Source organism: Ambystoma mexicanum, unplaced genomic scaffold, assembly GCF_040938575.1.
Source record: "Ambystoma mexicanum isolate Mex_15411 unplaced genomic scaffold, UKY_AmexF1_1 Mex_scaf57, whole genome shotgun sequence".
In the NCBI taxonomy this organism is placed as follows: Eukaryota; Metazoa; Chordata; class Amphibia; order Caudata; family Ambystomatidae; genus Ambystoma; species Ambystoma mexicanum.
Window position 1 is genome coordinate 1,060,018 of NW_027182474.1, and position 26,255 is coordinate 1,086,272.

The following is a 26,255-nucleotide window of genomic DNA, read 5'->3' on the forward strand; positions in this document are numbered from 1 at the left end:
ACTCCCACCATCCACTAGTCACCCCTTTCTGGGCTACTACTCTCCCATCTCAACACTACTACTCTACGCTCTCCACACAACACATCTGCACTCTCTGTTCATCTCCTGGCACTCCTTTTCTCACCTCTCACTATAACCCTCTCAGTACACCCCTATTTTGTCTCCACACCCTACCATGTTCTCTCCACTCCCCTTAGTACACCATGCTCCTCCTCATGCTTAACTCCGCCCTCACCGCTACTCCCCCAACCACCTTGCACTCTCTCAAAACCATTCTATCATATGCACTCTTTCTCACTTTCACTCAATATGTGCCAGTCATTTCTATAAGAGCTGGATTGCACCAAGGAAAGCTTTTAAAATCCCCTCCAAGCCTGTTTCCCTCTTTTCCAGAATGCTTTTGGAAACAGTCCTTAGAGGTGTGGTAGTAGCCAAGGGGTCAGGCTGCAATTTCTGCCTGTGGCTTTCCTCAGGAGATGGCAAACCCCTTTGTCTCACTTGGCCCCCTGCTGTCTGTCCTCACTCCCAGTTCTTTTCCACATTTGCCTGGGATCCATCTGGGGTTGGCAGGTGGCAGGTTGAGTCCTGGGTATCTCATTCCTGATTAGCAGGGCATTTACAGTGCATTTCCCGGCTGTTCTTGATTCTGTTGATTTGGCTCCAGTCTGGCAGGGACAGGATCATTACCCTAATCCTTTCAAGAGACCTAAAAACAAAAACTCAAAGAAGCTAGTCTCCCAAAAAAGGTTATGGACAAATCAGGGGTCTGGTCCTTTCCCTTTTTGCCAAATAGATTGATTTCTTTTAGGTCAGCTGCCAGAATAAACTCTTAAAGCTATCTGATACATTATCCCCCAGTTCCCTTGCATCTGTAGGCAGGCCGTCAGACAGATGATGTGGTCTTCTTGGTCTTCTTGGACACTCATGAAGTGGATTTCTACTGGCGCATTTGCAAGGATGTTTTGGATTCTTTAAACCAACAATTCAGGACACCTGCTGGTTTACAATAAGATATCTTGAAATGCCTTCAATGGTAAACCAGTACAATTACAGTATTTTTAAAATACCTTTTAATACCTTTCTTAAGTGTCTAGTATTCTGCTTGGTAATTAATATTGATGACTTGGAAAGCGGTAGTCGTGGAGTGATACCTTTGCCACATTCTTTATTTTCCCACCTGCTGCTTCTACTAAAATAGTTGGTAAAAAATGTTCCTCGGTCCTACCTATTGACATACCTCTTGAGGGCAGTCAGGGGTGGATGGACGGCATGACAATTTGGACCATTACCTTGTTCAGTTTTGGAAATCAGAGAGGACCACAATAAGCATGGGTGTTTGCAGATCAACATAATGGAGCCATTTTGTCGTCTGGTTGGGTATATTTCTAACTCAGCAGCTGGGCTTCTGAAGACCACGTCTGTGCCTTCTTAACATTTCCCCTCTTGTTGGTGCTCCTTCAATCTAGTCAGTTCCTTAGATTGCCTGGGAAAAATGTTCTTCTCTTCTTCTTTGGTTGAGGAGGTTACCATCTTAATCGTGCCTTGGGAAGGATCCAAACGTAGTGCTAGGCCAGTCCAGGGAATGCCTGTAAGGGTCCCAAAGGTTTTTGACAATTTTCTCCTTGAAAGAAAAAGGATGGAACCTAGATTCAGTGTGTTAGGGTATCTTATTAATGAAGATGGTCGATACAGGGTCTCTGAATCAATATCTGACACTCGCCTCTGTGTTACAAGATGGTCGAGTTGGCAATAAAAGTAAAAAAGAAAAGGTAATGGTAGGGATTGTAAGGAATAGGTGTAAGGGGTTAAGCAATCTGAAGACGAATAGGCAGTTGCTAAAGTTTAACAGTATACACGCGTGTTGGGAAGGGGGGATGCTCATCCCAGGCCCCCAAGCGGTTTCAAATCTGACAGCAGCCAAGTAATGCTCTGTAGTGGCCCTCAGCTGGTCTACAGGGAAGGGATTGGAAAGGGCCACAGCGAGGGGATGGTAGTGCATGCTTTAGGTGTAGAATACACATAGGACTGAAACGCCAATTTTAAATTAAACCAGCCATTTTGGAATCGAGGCCTAAGGTGGCATTGCAGCCAGCATTTAGGCCCCAAATGCACATAGAAATAGGTTGCATCCCAGGCACTGATAAGAAAGGCCAGATTGATTGATTGAAATGCAAGATCTGTAATAGATAATGAAATTGTGGATATCTGTGTGAGTCAAACAAATGAGTGAGACAAAATTGTATGGGAACATTGAGATAAAGACTCCTTCACACTGAATTCATGGGGCGATTATGCTTTTAAAGGCAAATCATTAATTTATTTTATTTTATATATTTTATTTTTTATACGTTGAAGGAACACTTCTCTTTTGATCACAAAATAACTTACAACATATAAGAGATCAGATTTGACAGGAATCAGTGAACTTCTTACAATGGGGTGAGTTTGAGTGATATTCTGACCAGGTTGTGGAGTGGAGTAAATTGGACACTCACTGGCAACAATACATGAGTGGCCCTACATAGATTAAGGGAAGCCAACATTAGACATTATTAAGTGCAGGTAGGTGGTACGGCCAGATGTCTTAGGGATGTGACTATTACATTCAGATATAGATGGATACTCAGCAAGTACGCAGGTATGTTGATCAAGTTACTTTAATCACGTTAAAAGGTTTAGTACATCTTAGGATCGGGTGACATCAGCTACATCAGGAGATAGGAAGAACAGAGGGGTGCCAAGTGGCTCCCACCACCCAGGCTACTTCTTCCAACTTCCATGGGTGGAATCGCATTCAGGCACAAATATTCTAGTCACTCTCAAAACATTCCATTCATGTTGTCACACTATGCATTCAGGGAACAAGCAAGGAAAACCAATCATAACACTGACCATGATGGATGAAATGAAATGATAGAGTGGTGGCAGAGAAAGCGAGGGACAGAGGGAGGTTAGAGGCTATGAAGAAATGTTAGCTAGAAGACAGATCAGAGGTAGGTTTAATAGGGTAACTCAGTGGCAAGTAGGCAAACTTTTAGTTTGGTTACCGCAAGGTTAATTGTACTGGCTCAACCATGCTTACTTCTAGACACTCATCATAGACACCGAAAAAAACATACCAAGAAATCAAAAAGGTTGCTTCACCGAGAAAACTATAAACTAAGACCTGAAGAATTTGAAAAATAAATGTATACATTTAAACTACAGGCTATAAAACTGTGGATATATCATTTGAGAAAGAGCTGTGCCTACTTTACACAAGAAAAGTGCTCCCCATTTGTTAAGGAAGGCTGAAGTAGTAAACTCAACCAAGAACTAGCCACCCCCCAAAAGAGAAATAGAAGTGAGTGATGTTCAACCACATCGTCTAGTTCTAGTTCTGATAGCAGGCATGCATATAAATAAGTCATGAGAGAAACTCCAAATAACAGTGGTGGTAAGAGACCAGGACATGAAAGGCGGGACAGAGGCGGTGGAAGCAGAGAACACCTTTTTTAGTAAGATAGACCAACAGACAAGTATGTCTGGAGCAACAGAGAATGACCCTTGTGACTAACTCATTTTAACATGAAATTACTGAGGATGAAGGGAACGCATTAAATAATGTTTGGGCTTCATGATAGCTAAAGTTCTTCATCCCTTTAAAGTTAGAGTTGAATTCGTACAGTTTATGAGGAAATAATGGCTAAATGAATACTTCATGAACAGCACTGTAACAGACACAGATAAATATGCTAGGTTTTGTAGCCCTCCGTATTTTTCCCTCCCACTCTCCAAGCGTATTCACGAGAATCAGTGGTATTTGAAAATAAAGTAAGAGAAGATATTAAAATACTTGGACACAAAAGCATACCTATAATACATTTTAATATTAACAAAAGAGAGAGAATAGTTCTTCAAACCTTGAGATGTGAACTAGATATAGTGATCCATGAAGCAGATAAAGGTGGACTCATTGACATCTTCGATAAAACTAAGTATGTAGATGAATGTTTACATTTCTTGTCTGACAAATGTAGGTATACAAATGTATAAGAGGACCCCTATGAGAACCTACTGGGGTAATCACGGCCTATGAACGTGGATGGTTGTGGAAACATGAATCAGAATTCTTAGTCAATAAAAAGCCTTAAATGCCCATGTTCCATATAGTACATAAGATTCATAAATTATTAGAATAAACAATAGGCCACCCGATTTGATCAAGTATCACCTCAGTGCTGGAACTACTATCAACGATTGCCAACCATTTTTTGAACCCCCTAGTGAAACAAATTAAAACTATTTACATAATTCTACACATGTGAGTCTTAAATTAGAACTAAAGGAAAGGAACCCTGTTCATTTTACACTTATGCAAATGGCTATAGAATCACTATACACCTAAATACCTCAACAAGCCACGCTGGAGGGTATCGAAGAGGAATTATGACAGAGACAGAGGCAGGGACTCATTTGTTTGTTATGTGGTGCATCAAAGCAGCACTTACTAAAAGCTCTTTTCAATTATTGTTTACTCTCTATACCCAAATAGAAAGAAGAACAATGAGTGCAACAATGGCACAGATCCGGGCTAATCTATATGTCAACATATTTGAGATCACTACAATATATACAAACACCAATCCATTTAAAGACAACTTTAACCTATGGCTGCAATATATAATTATCTGCAAAGGAGTTGGACATTCTGCAACATTGCTCGTGTATTGGATTAACTCACAGAATTTTTATTAGACAGTGGCAAGACTATATAACCAGCCTGCTGATTGACATGTTCTACTACATTACAATAGTCCCCATCCTAACCTTAAAAACGAATTGATAATTTGGTCAATGTACAAGTTTAAGAAGAAACATTAGCAGAAATGATTCCCACCATATAGAGGATAATATACTGATTGACACATTAAAAAAGAGGTTATTCTAAAAAGCTGGCAAATGTTATATGCATGATAACATGCCCATGTAGACTCAAATACTTTGGGAAAACTTCACAAATAGTGAATACTAGAATTATCATACACATTTTTTTGAAAGTGAGTCACAATTTTGATAAATTAATTAGGGTTGGGAACCAGATTAATGCTGGGTGCCCATTACCGTCATCGGTAAGCATGCCGGTACTGTATTTCACAGACCGGCAAACTACGAGTTGCGCTCGCGGGTGTACTTTCTGCCTGCCAGACTAGGAAGTGCCCCTGACCCATCAGTGGCGGATTGGTACATCAGATATCCAATTCAACAGAATGTCTCGGAAAGGTATAGACCCCCTTGAGCTGGTCAAGGAGGCAGATGGAGATGTCACATTTCAGATAGTTATGGAAGGTTTGCGGTGTGGGAGATGGCCGTGAGCAAAGGAGAGGGGCTATTGTGAATCATAAGAGATAAGGTAAGACGTGGACAGGAAAACAGGATTGTGATAATAAGTAAGCTGATATCTCAAGTATTAGACTTAGTGCATGAGGGGTACAGGGGAATATTCTCGACGAAGAGAATGCAGACACAAAAAGCGTGGTTCCCAAAGCTCGACTTGATGGTGGAGGAACTACTTCTGGAATGCCCCAGATGCTGCAAAACCACACCAACCAGACACCCTGAACCATTAAACATGTCACCACTGCCCGACGGGGTGTGGGAGGAAATAGCAGTGGACTCATTGGACCTATGGAAGGGGGAAAATATGAGAAAGCCATGATGGATGAGTAGTCTGGCTAGCCGGAAGCACAGATGGCCTTCTCCACCGCTGCTCACCATGTCATCCCTGTGCTGAGCAGAATCTTTATAGCATATGGCATTCAGGTGAAAACAGACAATGGGCCACCATTCACGAGCCAGGACTTTAAGGCTTTCTCAGAATACATGGGATTCCAGCACAAAAAGGTTTCTCTGTTGTGGCCCCAGGCCAATGGCATGATTGAACGCGTTATGGCCAACCTGAAGCGGATATTTCAGATCTCACACCTAACGGGACAGACACACAAACAGGTACTGCACCAACTACTATGGGATTATAGGAGCACACCACATATTTCCACAGGGAAGTGCCCAGCAGAAGTCATGTTTGGTCGAAATGTTCGTACCTGAGTACCACTTCACAAAGAGACCACAGGGCGTACTGTGGAGGACCAAGTCATATGAGAAAGAGATGCAGAAGCCAAAGAAAGGATGAACGACTATTCAGACCGCCGAAGGCAAGCAAGGCCATGCATATTAACAATAGGTATTTATTTGTATTTGTATTTAGTTTTTTTGTATTGCCCACCTGGCCCGGAGGCATCTGGGCACATTATGGTGATCTAGGTGATGTAGTGGTTGTACAACAAACCAGACTGTTTGGCTACATGGTCCCCCTGGCCCGTATGATAGCCACCTTCACCTCCAACTTTCAGTGTTACAGGGATGACACCGAGCTCTCCTTCAGGCTAACCTCGGCCTCCTCCTCTTCCTCACACATATCTGACTGTCTGTCTACATTCAGTCATGGTGTGCTCCAAATGACCTCTGCCTCAATGCCAATAAGACAGAGATTGTCCTCATTGGGACCCCTGCTCCCACCTGCCCTCTTTCTCTCTGGTCTTCCTCCCTTGGACCTGCGCCTCCATCTGCCACTCTCTCCTTCCCATTCTCACATCTAGTACATCTCTAAAAAGACAGACTAACAACTGCACCTTCTCAGAGGTATTCTACCTTTTCTCACCTTCCTCCAGAGGCTCACCGTCTGCAGAGCCCTGGTCCTCTCTAGGCTGGACTACTGCAGCAGCCTTTTTCTCAACCTGCCCTCTTATACCCTCCATCCTCTTCACCTCATCCAGAACAGAACCACAAGATTTATCCTTGGGTTGAAGCCCAGGGGCCGCATCTCTCCAGTGCTGAAATCTCCTCACTGGCTCTCTGTGGTTGCACGGATTAAGTTCAAGACCCTTTGCACTGTCCACAAGGCTTTCTGAGGCCTGGGCGCACTCTATCTGCAATGCTCTCTTCCTAAAAATTCACCTTCCCGAGCCCTCTGCTCGTCTTCCTCCAACGCTCTGTGGGTGACTCGCTTCTCCAAGCAGAGACTTGGGGGGAGATCTTTATCCACTGCAGGTGCCCCCCTCTGGAACAGCCTCCCTGCCTCTCTCTGCCTTGAACCGGATCTCCTTAAATTCCAGAAACAACTCAAGACTTTCCTCTTCGCCTCCTCCTTCTGTCTCCCTCTCCCATGCTAACCACTTCTTTCTGTTCTCTCGCTCTCTCTCCTCTACTTCTGCTCAGTTTCGCTGACTAGCTGCATGGTGTACCTTCAGAGCCTCACAGGTCTCAAGCTTCCTCGCCAGTCTCCTGCACTTGCCCCCGGGCCTGGCACTTGCCGCAGCACTACTGCACTTCGGTTTCGACCCATGAGCGTGTTATCTCTCTGCACTTAACCCCCCGGCCCAAAGCACTTTCTTTCTGTTCATCTCCATAATGTGAATGTACCATTCCTAGCAAGATCGTTTGTCTTGTCTTCCCTATGTCTTCCCATGCCTTGCACTTTGAAACACTTGTGTATAAGCGCATAATAAATAAACAATCAATCAATCAACCAGCAAAAGTGATGCCACGTTCCATGAGGATTCTCTCATCATTACTGCAAAGAAAGGCCCCATAATCACAGCCGAAGGAGACCGATGCCAGGTGACCAGGTGACCAGGGATTCGTCCCATTTCAAAAGAGTGGCTGGGGGAAGTCAGTTGGAGCGACGAGGCTCACCAGATGAGGAATGGGCACACTCGTCAGAGGAATCCTACCACAGAGATGGCGAGGACTCTGATGCAACTGGACCAGACGAGCTGGCGTGTGATGACCGGTGCAGAATGCCAGAGGTGAGAGATACTCAACCACAAAGGGTGAGAACCAGACCTTCAGAAAAAGAAGTTGCAACCAACAAAGCTCTACCTTGGCGCCAGCTCTTATTTGTTTTGGTTGAATCTAAAGCAAAATTAATTTAATAAAAATTAAATAATACTCCATTTAGAAAAGTGTGGTTGTCAGCATGAGTAGTTCCCAAATACGTATGTGGCTGCTACACAAACAATCTTGCAAACATATAAGGAGATGAGAAAAGGTTACTCAAATGCGCCAACTCAAAATTGGGAGTATACATTGGTGAGTCAAATAAACTTCCAGTAAACAATGTTAGATTGAGTCCACATTCAAAAAGAAGGAAAACTCAACTCAATGTAAATGATATTCTCAAAATTATTTAATTTAGTTGTTAATTGAAAAAACAAATTGTGTCTATCCTGGTGTTATCATCACACCTGGCAGTTTCCAAAATGGTTCTCACTCTCAAATCTTGAAATAAATGGAGTTCTGTCTTCAAAAATAAAGAGTAGAACCAGACCGTGCAGACTCATTGAAGAAACGGGGTGAACAATATTGTCAGTGTTTAAATTGGGGGCAGGGGTGTAGTGTCGGGAAATGTAGTCGAGGGGCTGGAGGGCGGGCACGGGAGTGGGGAGGGAAGTGAGATAGGGACAGCAAGAGGCAGAGCGCGTGTGAACGAGATGAAGTAAAGACGTGTGTCGGAGCAGCTCTGTCCCCAACTCGTTAATCTCACGCGGCGGGTGATGTGGGGTAAGAGCCGGCACTTGGGTGTTATTATTTCTGTAAATGAGTGTTCTATTGAACAAGTAATGACGATGTATGTGGTGTAACATTGTGAAAGTGTTTGTTTAGTATATTTATGTGTGTTGGTAAAGTCAACCCTTGTTAGTGTTGGCTTGTCAAGGAATGTATGTATTCCTGGCACAAAACCATGTAGGTCAACATGCAAGTATTGTATGTATTTAAAAAAATACATTTGCAATGAATAACATCACATCATTGTGTGTACATTCTCACCTGATCTTTGTCGTTTTTGCTGTCTCTCATGTATTTAATTGCTACGCTAATCAAGGTTTTGGAAGATCAGGTTTTCCTGGAGTTCTTAAGTCTGTCGTTTTTTAGGAAGCCATCTTTATTGCAGGCGATGTAGTTGCCATTTCACTTCGCACACTAGGAGCCATCTTTGCTGGATGACTGCATTTTACTGCCTGTTACGTATCAGCACATATGGTCAAGCAAAACATATTTCTGTTTGAAAATACGCATTGTGTGTCACTGGAGAGTGGAAGTATTCGGTTTGGCAAAGTTTATATATAAAGAGCATGTTTAAAGATTTTCAATCAGCAGACGTCACTTAGTTGCCATGAGTAGTTGTATTTCCACTATCGACAGAAGCGTGGCTACTGATATATCACAAGTGCTTTTTGTTTTTCCAGATTAGCTATGGATCCTCTCTGTCAACTCTAAGTGACAAAGTCCAGTTCCCATCCTTCCTGCGCACCGTGCCGGCAAACTCTCGGCAGATCACAGCCCTGGCACGGTTAATGAAGCACTTTGGGTGGCGCTGGATTTCAGTGGTCACGTCAGATGATGAAGTTGGTGTGCAAGGGGGACAAGACCTAAAAAGGGGCATTGAAGAAAATGGTGGATGTGTGGCTTTTATGGAAAGAATTCACTTGAGCTACTCGACAGAGAAGATATTCAGATTGGTGGACATGATCCGACAGTACCACGTAACAGTGGTCATAATCCACAGCTCTGAAGTTCACACCAAGATGTTTCTGGAAACACTTGCTTCTGAAAATGTAACTGGTAAAGTCTTGGTCTTCTCAGAGTCCTTTACACTGACTCCCGGCCTCTTCAGAAAGGAAGCCTGGAAAGTATTCAATGGCTCCTTAGCACTCTCGCCCCATGCCACAGAAATGCCGGGATTTGAGCAACTTCTTTATCACCTGAACCTCTCCAGAGCTCCAAAAGATATATTTATTAAGGCTTTCTGGGGGAAAGTCTTTAACTGCAAGTGGCAAGAACTTGATGCCACAGGAAACAGCGTCACCGCGGAGCCCAGTCACAGGCCAGAATCTTGCTCAGAGAATCAGACTCTCGATGACTTAGACAAATCTTTCTTTGAGATGGAGGATTTAAGCTTCACTTACCACACATATGTGGCAGTGTATGCGTTTGCTAATGCATTGCATTCTTTAATGTCATGCAAACAGGATCATGGGCCATTCCTTAACAAAGCATGTGCGAAGATCAGCGACGTAAAGCCATGGCAGGTATACAATTTCTTTCTTATTTGTAAATTTACAACCTGGAATGGATTTTAAAAGATTTGTTGAAAGATAAAGTTATGGCTATATGTTTAGAAATACATTAATTTCCATATGAAAACAGATAAAGAAACAGAATGAAGAGTCACTGGAGATTTGGTGGATGTCTAGGTGTTTACAAGGTGATTTGACTTCTCTCTCTATTCCGGTTTCATGCACAACTTTCTTGCATGCAAATCCAGAAGTCTGCCAAATGTTCATGTATGATTGTTTAGAGAATGGAACACTCTGAGTGCCAGATGAGTGGCAGAGGAAGGTTTTTGGTGGTCTCCGTATGGGAGCTCCCCAGTAAGAATGTTATATGATCACTGGCGACATGTGATTTCCATCAGTGAAGGTGCGTCACTATTTCCCCTGAATATGTGTGGAACTAGAGGGTCTATCATAGGAGTAGTTCATTTTCATGAAATCTCCTGAAAACTGATATCAAAGCCAGTCCTTACTTTATTGATTACACTTTTTTCCACAGCACTCACAGCACAGTGGGTACACAGGGTGTACACATCATGGTGCAACATTGCTGCCACAATCAAATTGAACATCTTCTGACACTCAGAGGTTGGTCTGTGTGAGCAGGTAGTTCATGAATGGTGCCCAAATGTCCCACATTTGTTTATGCATTGGTGTCAGTTCACGGAGCCATGTCGTGACCTCCGAGCACCCTAGGAAATCCCTCGTCCATGCCACCTCGGTGGGGCCAATGGCTGTGACCAGGATTTAAGCACGCTCCATTTAGCCAATGCCGCCTCGCTAGGGCCAATGACTGTGACCAGGATTTAAGCACGCTCCATTTAGCCAATGCCGCCTCGCTAGGGCCAATGGCTGTGACCAGGATTTAAGCACGCTCCATTTAGCCAATGCCACTTGGGTAGGGCCAATGACTGTGACCAGGATTTAAGAATGCTCCATTTAGCCAATGCCGCCTCGCTAGGGCCAATGGCAGTGACCAGGATTTAGCCAATGCTGCCTCGGTAGGGCCAATGGCTGTGACCAGGATTTAAGCATGCTCCATTTAGCCAATGCCGCCTCGCTAGGGCCAATGGCTGTGACCAGGATTTAAGCACGCTCCATTTAGCCAATGCCGCCTCGCTAGGGCCAATGGCTGTGACCAGGATTTAAGCACGCTCCATTTAGCCAATGCCGCCTCGCTAGGGCCAATGGCTGTGACCAGGATTTAGGCACGCTCCATTTAGCCAATGCCGCCTCGGTAGGGCCAATGGCTGTGAACAGGATTTAAGCATGCTCCATTTAGCCAATGCCACCTTGGTAGGGCCAATGTTGTGACCAGGATTTAAGCATGCTCCATTTAGCCAATGCCGCCTCGCTAGGGCCAATGACTGTGACCAGGATTTAAGCACGCTCCATTTAGCCAATGCCGCCTTGCTAGGGCCAATGATTGAACAGGATTTAAGCACGCTCCATTTAGCCAATGCCACCTCGCTAGGGCCAATGGCTGTGACCAGGATTTAGCCAATGCTGCCTCGGTAGGGCCAATGGCTGTGACCAGGATTTAAGCATGCTCCATTTAGCCAATGCCGCCTCGCTAGGGCCAATGACTGTGACCAGGATTTAAGCACGCTCCATTTAGCCAATGCCGCCTCGCTAGGGCCAATGACTGTGACCAGGATTTAAGCACGCTCCATTTAGCCAATGCTGCCTCGCTAGGGCCAATGGCTGTGATCAGGATTTAAGCTCGCTCCATTTAGTCAATGCCGCCTCGCTAGGGCCAATGACTGTGACCAGGATTTAAGCCCACTCCATTTAGCCAATGAGGCCTCCGTAGAGCCAATGACTGTGACCAGGATTTAAGCATGCTCCATTTAGCCAATGCCGCCTCGCTAGGACCAATGACTGTGACCAGGATTTAGCCAATGCCGCCTCGGTAGGGCCAATGGCTGTGACCAGGATTTAAGCATGCTCCATTTAGCCAATGCCGCCTTGGTAGGGCCAATGGCTGTGACCAGGATTTAAGCACGCTCCATTTAGCCAATGCCGCCTCGCTTGGGCCAATTACTGTGACCACGATTTAAGCACACTCCATTTAGCCAATGCCGCCTCGCTAGGGCCAATGACTGTGACCAGGATTTAAGCCCACTCCATTTAGCCAATGCCGCCTCGGTAGGGCCAATGACTGTGACCAGGATTTAAGCACGCTCCATTTAGCCAATGCTGCCTCGCTAGGACCAATGACTGTGACCAGGATTTAGCCAATGCCGCCTCGGTAGGGCCAATGGCTGTGACCAGGATTTAAGCACGCTCCATTTAGCCAATGCCGCCTCGCTAGGACCAATGACTGTGACCAGGATTTAGCCAATGCCACCTCGGTAGGGCCAATGACTGTGACCAGGATTTAGCCAATGCCTCCTCGGTAGGGCCAATGACTGTGACCAGGATTTAAGCACGCTTCATTTAGCCAACACGAGACGCAGAGCCAAAATTACCAGGGACCCAGAGGCAGATATGCAGCCCTCCCTAATGGGCAGAGCGGTGGATCTCACGGCACCTCCATATCCTGCACCAGGGTGATCGCAGCGAATACCGCAGTCCAAAACCCTTGTGTGGCCACAGAGGACCCCATTACATGTAAAACCAAAGCATCGGGATTTCCATGTAGGACATTCCCCTGTTCTTGAGGAGTCATATTTCATTAATTGTTTGGAGATATGCATGCCTGGGTGGAGCACTGTAAGCTGGATAACTTTATGTTTGGAGTTTATAGAGGCGTTGCATGTCTAACCGCAAATCCTAGACCATTCCACCTCATCGATCATGTCCCCCGTATCGCTCCGCTCTCCCACTTAGCCTCAGCGGCCTTGCTCTCCCATTTAGAATCTATTTGGGTACCTTTATATATACTGAAAATGAAGCTTGTACAACCCACTGAAGAGCAGATTAGTTTCAGGGCAGGGGAGTGCACCAGGAAGTCCGTATACCACGCCCTAAAGGCAGGTCTCATTCTGAAGTATCCTAATAATGGCTTAGTCCCCCCCACCCCACTTGGACACAAACAGACCCTTCAATACAAACTCCCTCTCCGGAAACCTATCTCCCAGAATCTGTATTCCCTTAGGACACCACACGCTATTGATTGTTCGGTCACACATTGGAGATATTCCCTGTATTCCCTATAATGCCACCACTGGGTAGTAGGGTTTGGATAGACCAAATCTCTTATGTAATCTTCTCCAGGCATCTGACAGGGTCACACTTGCATTTGTCGAGCCAGCAGTCTGATACTAGAAAGGATTGTAAGGAAGAGGGGTGTACTGTCATCTTCTCTATCTTCACATTCGGGTAGCGTACCGATCCCGGCAACCACAGCGATGCAAATTGTGTCTGCTCCGCCATGTAGTACAATTCCATATCTGGGGCTCCATTTGGTACCTGGGGTCTCCCGGGTCCATGCTAAATGTATTAACAGAGACCTGGAAGTCAGGGTCTCCAAGCAAAGTAAATGATTTTGTTTACGGTTGCAGGAGTGGTCCCGCCTCACAGTGACACCAATATATTTATTTATTTATTGATGTATTTACAAGAGGGATAATGTTTTTTTGATCACAAGTGAACGTAAGATAGATAATAAATCAGATTTCACTGGAAGCAGTGAGCTTCTTACAATGGGGTGACTTTGAGGGACATTCTGTTCAGGTTGTGGAGAAGAGTAAATGGGACAATACATAAGTAGACAGACATAGATTAAGGACAATGAACATTGGACATTTTTTAGTGTAGGTAGGCGGTACGGCCAGCTGTGGTCAGATGTGACCATGAGGGGTGAAGTGCTAGAGTGGGGGCAGAGGAAGTGAAAGAGAGAGGCAGGTTAGAGGAAAAGGAAACATTTTAGTTAGAAGTCAGATGAGAGGTAGGTTAAGAGGGTAACTCGGAGGCGGTGATGTAAGCTTTACATTTTTTATCGAATTCTACAGATTCCCGTTCCCATCTGTAGCCATCTACATCATTGGGCCAGACAGTGGCATCATTAAGAGGGAACACAATACATTTAGTGCAATGTATGTCCAGCCTGGAATTGGATCTAAATCATGTTTTCTCGTGAGTGAGAGGTGGCAAATACGACCTTGGTTCTTCAAGTACAGTAGAATATCATCTGGAATAAGGGAGATAAGCTTCCTTTGGCCTCCCATAGCCAACCCTCTATGGATATGGAGAGTCCTTGCACTAATGGCTAGAGGTGTCATAGCTATTGCAAAAATAATAGGGGAAAAGGAGCATCCATGCCTTGTTCCTCTGCCCAGCCGGAAGAAGGTGAACGTTGGCCCATAGAGCAGATTCTTGCCATGGGTTCTGCATACAGCAATCGTATAGATTGCATAACATGTTTCTCAATTATTATTTTATCTAACACCCCAATCAGATATTGCCATGATAAAGAGTCAAAGGCCTTTTCGGCATCCAGAAGTGCCATGATCACCTGTACTCTGGGATCTGTCTGTGCTACTACCACAAAGAGCCTCTGCAAATGATGTGCCGTAGACCTCCACAGTAAACCCCATTGGTCCAAATGGATAGCCGGGGCATCCGCTTTCAGGAGACGCTTAGCTAGCACCATGGCAAAGATTTTAGCATTGATGATTACCATGGAGATAGGGCAATGCGCAATGCGATGAGCAGGGGTCGGGCTCCCTATTAGGTTTAAGAATCACTGTTATGCAAGCTTCATTCTAAGTGCTGGGCAGTGCACCACACTGTAATGCTTCTGCCCAGAGTTTCAGGAGTTGGGCCATTTTAATGCCAGAGTGCTCTTAAGATTGCGCTGGGAGGCTGTCACTTACCAGGGCCTTCGCCGTAGCCAGGGACTTTACAGCGTTTAGAATTTCCTCTAGAGATAATGGGGCATTCAATTGCAGCTTGGCTTCCTGAGAAATACCTTTCGGGTGGTAGTCTTTCAAATACTGGGAGATCTCAATGGGTGTCTTCGTCCTTTATCATGTACAGACTATGGAGAATGCCCAGTGTCTCCTCTGAGGAGGTTACCATGTGCCCTGTGGCATCTTTAATGGCCATGATGTCAGACAATCCTCGCTGACAACGGATCATCCATGCCAACACCACCCCTGGTCTCTCTCTCTCTCTCCCCACAGCGATGTGCCATCCTCGCTGACAACAGAACATCAATGGTAACACCACCCCTGTTCTCTCTCTCTCCCCACAGCGATGTGCCATCCTCGCTGACAACGGATCATCCATGCCAACACTACCCCTGGTCTCTCTCCCCACAGCAACGTGCCATCCTCGCTGACAGCAGAATATCAATGGCAACACCACCCCATGTCTCTCTCTCCCCACAGCGATGTGCCATTGCCAGTCTAGCGAGGAATCTCACCTCCTATCTGTCGTGTTTAGGAATAGATCCAGTTTAATATGCAAAGTTTGGCGCTGGGCGAGATCCCCAGAGGTTTCCAGCTGCTGCTCAATGTGCTTAATGTCCCTTTCCAGGTGTACAGCTTTGCTCCATTTGCCTCTGCTTTTTCTCCTCCTCTCCTCTGCTGACCTCCTGGCTGTTACTGGAACTGCACTGCCTACTTGGACACCCTCTGATCTCGGACCCAGGTCCCTCCCCCGCCAGTGTCACACACCTGCACTGCCCACCTGGCAACCGCCGCACTTGGGGACTGTTTCTGTATCTTATCCCTACAGTCCCCCTACCAGCCCTTGACACCTGATGGCTGCTCTTACCCATGCACTGCCACATGATGGCCGTTACTTTACTTATTGTTTTACCTATTCTCATGTAATGCACTGTCCCTGCCGCTCTCCCATGCACTTGGACGATGTGAATGACACCTGGCCTAGTAGGATCGTTGCCTGTCCTCCCTTTTGTTCCCCTCCCTTGCTGCGTCGCGCCTTGACACACTTGTATATAGGTGCGTTATAAATGCCATATCATACCATATCATTTCATGGCTCATCGACTTTGGAATCTCCCCCTCCAGGCCCAAGTTGATCCCCCTGATGAACACTTTAAACGTCTGCCACAATGTAGCCTCTAGCGTGACCGACCCTGTATTGATCATACAATAGGATGATATGGCCGCTTCATCTCTGCCCTGGAGGCTACATCCACAAGGGCCTCAGGCTTAAACCACCATGGCGGACTCAATAGGAAAACCTCAGGGAGGGAAAAGGGCCACACTAGAGTAGAGTGGTCAACAGAGTAGTAGGGAGCGCCCTGCTACTCTGGGTAACATGGAGTAGGGAAGCCTGGACCAGAACCATGTCTGTCCCGGAATGCATATCATGCACAGAGGTGAAGCACGCGCCAGAGGTTAGCGAGTCAGAGAAAGGACATCACCCTCTGCAGGTCAATCGCTGCCATGGACAGACCCCTGGCCCTATCACGTAATCTATCCTTATGAATATCCAAAATGGCATTACAGTCCCCCACCCAGATCATGTATGTGTCGATGAATTTCAAACATATTTCTGCGAAGTTGGCGAAAACTTGTGGGTCGACTATGTTTGGGGCGTATATATTAAGAAGCGTCACCTTGATTTGTTCAAAGAGCCCAGAGACAATGGCAAACATGCACTCTTGATTGACATCTGTGGTGGGCACCTTGAATGTAAGTGCCCTATTAATCAGGGTAATAACCCCCCATTGAATTGGACGGGGATTATCGGTTGGAGCCCCTTGATATAGTGTTAGGCAGAATTATATGCAGTATCCTTTGGGAACACCACACACAATTAAGACTACAAGTGACAGTGCAAATTCAAGAGCAAGTGAGCAGTATCAATAGTTCCACAAAGGACAGCAATTACTATGATTCAAACAAACACTGACTCAAGGTTTCTTGGTAAAAGAATATACATTTATTTACACATCAGTTGGATAACATACCACTAAAGTAAAGCAGTTGAAAAATCACACTCTTAATACACCACACCACTCCCAATAGATTCTGCAAAAGTAAAGCTCAAAATGAAGTGTGAGCAAAGTGGCACTCCAATCATTTAAAAAGGGAGGGAAAGACAAAGTTAGTTATAAATTGAGCAGCACCAACAGGTAAGTAAGCAGGGCAATCTAGAAAGAGGAGCTACAGTGATGGAATAAAATCAAAACGGCTTAGGGCCAAAGTCAATAGGACAAAAGTCTTTTGCTCAAGATCACACAGTTCAGCGTAGTTTGCGGTTAAGTCTTTGCCAAGAGTTCTGGACCAAGTTGGTTGGTAGAAAAGTTTGTTTAAAGAGAAGGACAAGCCCTTGGATTGGCAAAAGGTTTCACACAACCTTCACCGCAGCTGAACGAAACGAACAACCAGATTTGCACAGTACCTTTAAATGGAGAAGAAGCTGTAGGTCCTGCAGACTCACGGTTCCTGAAGCGACTGTCGGACTGACATGAAGTAGGAAGACTGGAGGATCCTGCACTGCCCAGGGAAGAAACCAGCAGCAGAGCAAAGCAACAAATAAAAGGTGCACTCCTTAAAACCCAAGCAGGGTCCGACCTTCCTGGCTATCCGGCCCACTGTAGCTCTGTACAGAAAATTTGACCAGAGCAGGGGGTCCTGGCTTGCAGTTTGGGCGAACTGGTTGGTCCCACCAGCTCAGGGGAAGAAGATTCCTGGAGGATCTTCTCTGTCATTGGAGTCTGAAGATTCGGACCTGCAGCAGGGCTTCACCGGGCGGTTCAGTCGTTGTAGGGGTCCTCTTCTGTTAGCTCCTTGTCGGTTCTTTCGTTCCAGTGGCGACTCTGCCTTTCAAATCCCAGAGACCTTCTTTGTATGCGGTTTTCGCCAATTCACACAGCCTGGCTGTCAATCACAGAGCATGGTGGCTGTCCTGGTGGGACAGTCACCTAGCCAATCAAACATGAGTGTGACTTGGTTTACCAAGGGAACCCATGGCAGGGTTCCTAAACCCCTCCCTCACATCCTGCCTACCCAGACTTTCAGACGCCTAAGGAGGGCTTCTGCGTAGAAGCCTGCGAAAAGACGGTGAACAAAGGAACCAAACATGGTTTGGCGCACAGAGTAAAACACGAGAAAGACATTTTAAAAAAGAAATGGCAAATAAACCCAGCCGGAACCGTATAAAAACGTATATGGTCCAGCGGGTTTAAGTTCGAGGCTACCATGATAGCCTAAAACAATACCAAGGTTATTTAAGATAACCGCGGTAGGAAACATAGGGTAGTTACCACTGCCACCAGCCAAGTCTTGATGAAAAGGGAGCGAAACAGTGCTCCAAGAGAAAAATACAAAAAGGGATAAGTATTAACCCTTTCCAGTACTCCATGTAGGATGGTTTGTACTGAGTCTGTGGATTTTAAAAGACTAATAAAGTCAATGGCAACTTTACATGTTCTGGGAGATAGAAAATGGAGATTGAGTTGGGAAGTCTAAAAGACAACCATGTGTCACTGCACTGAAGGTGCTCTGTAACACAAAGTAAAAAGATTATGCCTATGGAGTAGGTGAGGCTCCACAGTCTATGAACACAAAATGTTAAACACACACAGCAAAACACACGTAAGAGTGGGTAAAAAGGCTCACACTCTTACCAGGTGAAAAGAAAAATCCTAGAAAGTAGGTAAGGGAAATGAGCCATTCTGGAGAACTCTCCCTAACATATAGCAATACATCGATTGGCCTTAACCTGCAGGTGTGACACTTGTAACATTACTATTTTTGAACCGTGCCGCATACAATGTGCCTGAATTGTTTCTGACCTTAATCACGTTCTTGCGACCTCTAACATTCAAGCGGATGCCATGGGCATCCTCCCTCTGTCTCCCAGTTAAGGAATCAGTTGTATTTTCCAACATATATCATTATGGCAATCGCACGTAACACTGACCATACGGCTGTGTTTGATGTGCTTTGAGTGGTTTAATCCTCTCATATGTTCCCCATTTTAACACCCCGTCCGTTCCCACCTCCACCCTCACTGCCCTGACACAAACTGCATCGCACAACAACCTCCCATATCCAAACCTAACCCCAATAGTAGACACAAAATTGGCCCAATACCCATCAAATAACATTCTAGGGCAACTGCCCGGGGGCACCAAAGCAATAACTGCCAGCCTGGACAGCAGCCGTGGAGGCCACAGAGCCAGAAGCAAACTTCCAGGAGAACTTTACCATACATAACTGAATTGTTACATTCTTAATCACATACGTTCACTACCTGCAAATGAATAGAGACCTTACACCAGAAACACGTGTGCCAAGCCCTCATTCATTTCCGGAGTCCAACACAGATGGGATGGTGCCCAAGAATCTATGCACCTCCTCTGAGTTGTGGAAAATGACTCTTATACTTACTCATGGAGAACCATATCCCGATCCCTGTAGTTAAGCATACAGACTATCACTGCCCTTGGGTTTTGACCCGATTGTGAGCAGGGCCCAAAGACATGTGGTGATCGCACTCTTCCAGGAGGGAGAAGTAGCGTGGGATCACGCCATTACAGTGGCGCTGAACGTTGCTGACACAGGGTTCTGGCAGATGGGGAATGGTGTCTGCCTTCGTCACCAAGGCTGGTCGAAGGCCACTCTTTTCCACCAGGAGGTCCAAACAAAGGTACTGGACATGCCTTTCGACAGAAACAACCTTTACGGGAAGGTCCTCGACGTGTTCTTGCAGGTCATCAAGGCAGATAGGGAGATGGCCCATGCCCTGAGCACCCTCCAACAGCACTGCTCTTCCTTTCATTCCTCCAGAGGAAAGTCGGGAAGCTCTTTGAAGGGTTTCTCCTCCTCATACCGTCAGCCTTCCAGATCCATCAGCCAATAAACCCACAGAGGCCATTTCCAGGACTACGGGGGAGGAGGTTTGCATTGCCATTGCCAGCACAGAAGGGTGCTGGCACCGAAGCAAGCCTGAAACGGCTAAAAGATCGGGCCCCTACCCAGGCACCCTGGTGGGAGGCCGACTGACATCATCAGCAAGTGGGAAATGATCACCACTGACAGATGGGTGCTGGACCCTCTTGCTCAAGGACATACCCTGGATTTTCAGCACACGTGTCAGCGGATCCCACCAGTGGCCCGTCAGAAGCTGCATGTCCCTCAGCTCTTGGAGGAAGTATGGGCCATGCTATGAAAAGGGGTGATAGAGCTGGTTCCCCAGCGACTCCGGGGCTCCTGAGTCTACTCCAGACATTTCTTGGTGAGAAAGAAGACGGGGGCTGGAGGCCCATTCTAGACCTGGAACGTCTGAACAAGTACTTCAAGTCTCAGAAATTCAGGATGGTCAAGATGCAGCATGTGCTCGGCCAACTGGAAAAAGGATATTTCTTGATGTCGCTGGACCTTCAGGACGCCTACTTCCACGTCCCCATTCACAGGAAATACCAAAGTATCTATGCTTCATAGTGCAGGGACTGCACTAACAATTCAAGGCACTACCCTTCGGCTTGAAGTCGTCCCCCAGGTTGTTCACGAAGGGCCTGCCGCTTGTGGCAGCCCATCTGCATCTATGGGGGATTCACGTTTACCCGTATCTCGATGACTGGCTCATCTAGGCCCGCTCACGAGAGTCGGCCTTCGGTCACAGAGACAGCTGTCAAGCTGCTATCAGATCTGGGATACTCCATCAACTATCCAAAGTCCAGCTTGACATCATCTCAGAACTCGCTGTTCCTGGGGGCCAGGCTCGATACAGTGTCCTGCCTCGCATCAGCCTCTGAGGAGAGGGTAGTGGCTATTCAGGGGAAGGTACAGTGGCTGTTGTTGATGAAGACCGCCATGGTGTGGACCATCAAGTCGTTTCTCGGCATGATGTTGTCCTGCATCTACCTCATTCGGCTCTGCAGGTAGGCCGCTGAGCCTAGACCTCAAGTGTGCATAACAGAGGCCTAAGGCTGCCACAGGAGAAGAATCTCCATATCAACATCCTGGAGCTATGGGCAGTGTTCTGGGCCCTCAGGTCGTTCCTTCCATCTCTGAAGGGCAAGGTGGTGAGGATGTTCATGGACAGCACCATCACAATGTTCTACATCAGGAAACAGGGGATTACCGGTCCCTGGTGCTCCCCGGTGAAGCGCAGGACTTGTGGCACTGGCCCGTCAGACTAGACATGTTCCTGGTCCCTCTTCACCTATTGGGAGTCAAGAACACCATCGCGGACTCCCTCAGCAGGAAGTTGCACTCCTGCCATGAGTGGGAACTTCGGCAGGACCAGGTGGAACGCGCCTTCGCCAAGTGGGTCTGTCACTAGATCGATCTGTTTGCGACAGCGGCGAACTCCAAATGTCACAAGTTTGTCAGCAGATTCCACCAATCGAGGAGCCTGGGGGATGTGTTCTCTTTCCCGTGGGAAGGGAGGTTTCTCTACGCATTTCCTCCATTGCCCGTCATGCTACGTGTCATCAACACACTCAGACAGTGTCAGTGCAGGATGATACTAATCACCCTGGAGTGACTGAGGCAGATTTGGTACCCGGACCTTCTCAGCCTGTCAGCGTTGACGCCGGTCAAGCTACTGGCGGGCTCAAATCTTCTACCAGAGAAGGAGGCTCAATCCTGCAACACGACCCAGAATTGCTCAACCTTAGGGCTTGGCTCCTGGAGCACTACAGTGGGAGGATATGAGTTGCTGGCGGACTGCAGGGAGGTCCTCAACAAGGCCAGGGCATCGTTGACTTTGAAATGTTACAGACATAAGTGGAAGCATTTCGCTATGTGGTGCCAGTCGCCGAAGATTACTATTCTGAGGGTCACGTCCCCACAGAATCGTCCATACTTACTATCCTTGGCCAAGGCCGGGCTGGCTCACGCCTTGATCAAGATGCATCCGGCTGCTGTCTCCCACTACGCCAGGTCTCCAGGAAGGTCTTCATTTTGGTCTCATCGACTCATCAAGGAGTTCCTCAAAGACCTATTTCGATCTTTCCCACCCATGAAGGCTCATGCCCCGGCATGGGACCTCAACATGGTTCTGACGAGGCTCATGGGGGCCCCCTTTGAGCCTAGGCATCAGGTCCCTCCCAAGTTCCTCTCATGGAAAACGGCTTTCCTTGTGGCCTTCACCTCTGCCAGGAGGGTGGGTGAGATGCACGCCCTTTACTGCAAACAGCCATAAATGAATTTCCATGAATCGAGTGTGGTGCTGTGGACACACCCCTCTTTCATGCGGAATGTTCTGTCGGAATTCTCCTCCTAAACGAGCGTTTGGTCTTAAATGTTTTTTTCCCAAAGCCTTTGTCGCAGGCAGAAAGGGCCATGCACTCGCTGGACGTTGCTCATGCCCTGAAGGTCTAAGTGACACGCACGAAGAGCTATCGGAAGACTTCTCAACTGTTCATGAAATTTGGTCCTGTGAACCATGGGAGGGCCTTGTGCAAAGCTTCCATCTCAAGGTGGCTCTCTGGCTAAATCATGCACTGTCATCGGGTGGTGAACCGCCCGCTACCCGGCCATCCGTGAGCCCACCATTCCAGAGCGATCGCTGCAACGACAGCGTTCCTGTCTGGAGTGCCCCTTTTGGACATCTGCAGGGCAGCTACGTGGAGGTCCACGTACACCTTCACAAATTTATAATGCATCAACAGGGATTCCAGGGAGGAGTCCAGAGTCGGCCTATTTGCTTGAGGTGAGTCTGTTCCAGAGGTAAGAGTGATTTGTTTCTGTTGAGCCTTGCTGCCTCCCAGGGTTGTGTAATGTTGTAATACTGTTTATTCATTATTCATGAGCCTGTAAATCCATGCCAGACACCATGCTGGAGAAGGAACAAGTTACTTACCTGAAACTATTGTTCTCCAGCATGGGTCTGGCATGGATTCAAGTGCAGACCCATCTCCTTCCCCTCTGCGGCTCTTCTTGGTCATACTGCCACTTTACTTGCTTACCAAATCTGAAGATAGCTGCCAGAGGAGGGGTTTAGGCAGACAACTGTCATTGGCTGGGAGAAGTATGACCCAGAGGACAGTGATTGGTTTATGGGAAAAATACAGTTTGCAAGTGAAAGTGAAACTGTTTTTCTTTTTACCGAGGATTCCCAGCGTGACGACGGAGAATAATCATGAGCATGTGAATCCATGCCAGACCCCATGCTGGAGAACAATAGCTATAGGTAAGTAATGTGTTCCTTATGAAAGATTAACTACTACTGGAAGATGGTTGATGAACAGTGTAACACAATATCCCTAAGCCTACTGCAAAGTCCAAACCAAACAGAAAAGTTATTAAACATACTCTATTTGCACATAGTGCACTCAATGACTCTACACTGGATGGGCTCTTAAGTGCCACCCTCAGACTTTTGGTGGCACAAGCTTCAAAATGACCTTCTGTACTCTGTAAGCACAGTCACCAGGACCTGCAATTTAGCAGCACTCATGGGTCTATATAGCGACAGCACCAAGGCACGTGGGAAACAAACACTCTTTGAGACTGGACTGTGCCTGCTGTGTCAAGGGAAAACATAACTGCACAGGATCTCACAGTCAACCAGCAAAACAAGGCTGATGTTCAGTCGCACAAAAAGCATTTAAGGGGGTTAAGTGGGCATGTGACAGCAATGTCCGTCAAGCAGTGGAAACTCCAGGCTTTGCCTGGTATATTGATGGAGTGCTTTGGTATATATCTGACATTCTCGGCATGTGATGGCCATGTCTGGGCATATGATGAAACCATGTAGCGTCCTGTGGAATAATATGACCAGACCTTCTAAGCTGAGAAACTGTGCTGGTTTATTTCAGAGATATCTGCCATGTGATGGGCATAGCTGTACATGTGATGAAAATACCTGGCATGATGGAGGCCAACAGGGGGCACACGGATGGAGGTCATCTGGCGTGTTCCTCCGCCACCCGGACCCCAAAAAGGGCGCAATCCCCCACTCTTACCTCCCCACCCCCGAGAGTGAAATCGTCGCGTTGGAGAGATCCAGGCACAAACCTTTAGGCCAAAAAAGGAAAAGATTTCTGGAACAGAAAGCAGAGATCCCGGCCCCTCCCCACCTGTCAAGACACCTGATACAGAGTTTTGTCCCCACCGGCCGAGCAGCCATCAGTAAAAAGGCCTGGCCCAACTCCGGTGTTAACATTGAAGTGGTGCCACAGGGAGCGGCACACTTAGCACATAATTCCAGTCCCAAGGGACAAGTCGGCAAGCACGACAGCCCGTTGAGAAGAGATAAGTGCCCAGGAGGGGGTGAAGCTGGCCAGCGCAATGCTCACATTGAGGGAACTGAACAGGGACCTAAAGTGCTGCCCAGGTAGCAAGGCAGCTGCAGCCCCAATGAAAACAGTATCCCCATGGGGGTGTAGGCCCCCAGTACAGGGGCATGTGCCCACCTCCCTGTCAATCTGATCCAAAACAAGTAGGGTACTGGGATGAGACCCGCAGGGCGTCACAAAATGGAGGTGTCAAATTTCGTGGGCATACTCTGTTAAAGACATAAAAGGGGACAGGCGTAGCCCGGCAGAGAAAGTGAAAGTACCTTGACAATGATGGAGACCACAAGTTCACAAGGGTGTCTCCAGGGGGGACGCACATAAGGAGGTGCTGATGGGGTGGTGTGTGACTGCCTTGCATGTACACGGCTGTTTCTCCCATCCCCCCCTTTCATGCCGGAGGCTTGCTTTGGCTGAACAAGCGCGAATAGAGGGGAAGCGGCCCAGCTGTGAACCATAGTGGTGGACTTACGAGAGTCATTGAGTGGCTTCTTCTCTGGGTGAAAGAGGTGTTGGGGTGCCCTGTTCCCCCTTGAGGTTACTCATCGGCCCAGTTGGAGGTCAGATCAAAGTTGGAGGAATTCGATTATCCATGCTGAGATAACACAGCAGATGATAACGCAGGGAGGAAAATGGCGGCTGGAGGTGAAGATTTCATGGCAAACAGGAAGGATGTCGCCATCTTACTAGAAGAGATCCGGAGCATGAGGGCAGATATAGGAGGAAAAGTTGACAAGATCAACACCAGGCTCAACAAAATGGAGGAGAGACTGCAGGAAGTGGAATATAACCAATCGTCTCTAGACACCTTGGAGACTCAAATGGATGCAAGGATGGGCGAAATGGAGAAGAAAGAGGCAGAAATGGTACTGAAAATGGATGACTTTGAAAACCGCGAAAGAAGGAATAACCTCAGACTCTTTGGGATACTGGAGAAGGAAAGATAAACTGAAAGGGACCTCAGGAGGAACATACATGAAGTTGCAAAACTCCTCTTTGGGGATGACTCGATTGATTACATGAAAATTGAAAGAGTTCATAGGGCTGGTGCTACGGCGAGAGGGCCAAGGTCAGTTCTGGCACATTTCCACAACTACCTGGGCAAGCTCAAGATACTGGAGAGGGTGAGGGCTAAGGGCCCTTTGATGTTGGGTATGGCAAGAATAACTGTCTTTCAAGACTCGTCCTCTCTCACCCTCGCAAAGAGGAAACTATCTTTGCCCCTGATGAAATGGCTCAATGCAAAAGGAGTCCGATATAGATGGGGATTCTCGTTCTTGATCTCTTTTCGGCTGGAAGGACATAAGTACAGGCTCGTTACTGAAGAAGAAATAAGCAGAGTCTCAAAGGAGCTGCTCAGGGAGGAGGAATCGCCCCCCGCCAATAGGGGGACAATAATGGAGATAGCTAATGGCGCTTCAATGGGCCTAATAGGAGAAGAATCCCAGGCTCGAGGAAATTCAGAAAGCTGAACACCTCTCCAGCCGGCACATCCTGAACAAGCTTCTGTTGGGGCCGGGAGTGAGACACTGGTGGTTTTCAACATGGTTGAGTTTACTCTCATGACTGAAAAGGGATAGACCAAATGTGAATGTTACTGACACTTTGAAATTGTCTAGGTTGATAGGAGCATGTGAAAGTAAGAGGTCCAAAAGTGGTTTGTAGTTATTTTGTAGGTTGAAGTTTTAAGGGATGCAGTGGGGGTATTGGACAATGAGGTAAAAGGAGGTGAGGCCTGGGTCACAGGCCTGTTTGGTGGTTCAGCATTTGCCCAGGGATTGTAACTGGGAGAGTACATATGCCATGGCATATGATATGGCTCTTGCTACGTTCACTCATGGACTTTTTCAATACAGTCTTTGGGGTTTGACACTGACTGAGAGGTTTGGGTTGCGGGAAGATTCTGTTATGGCTGACTCAGTTGAAGG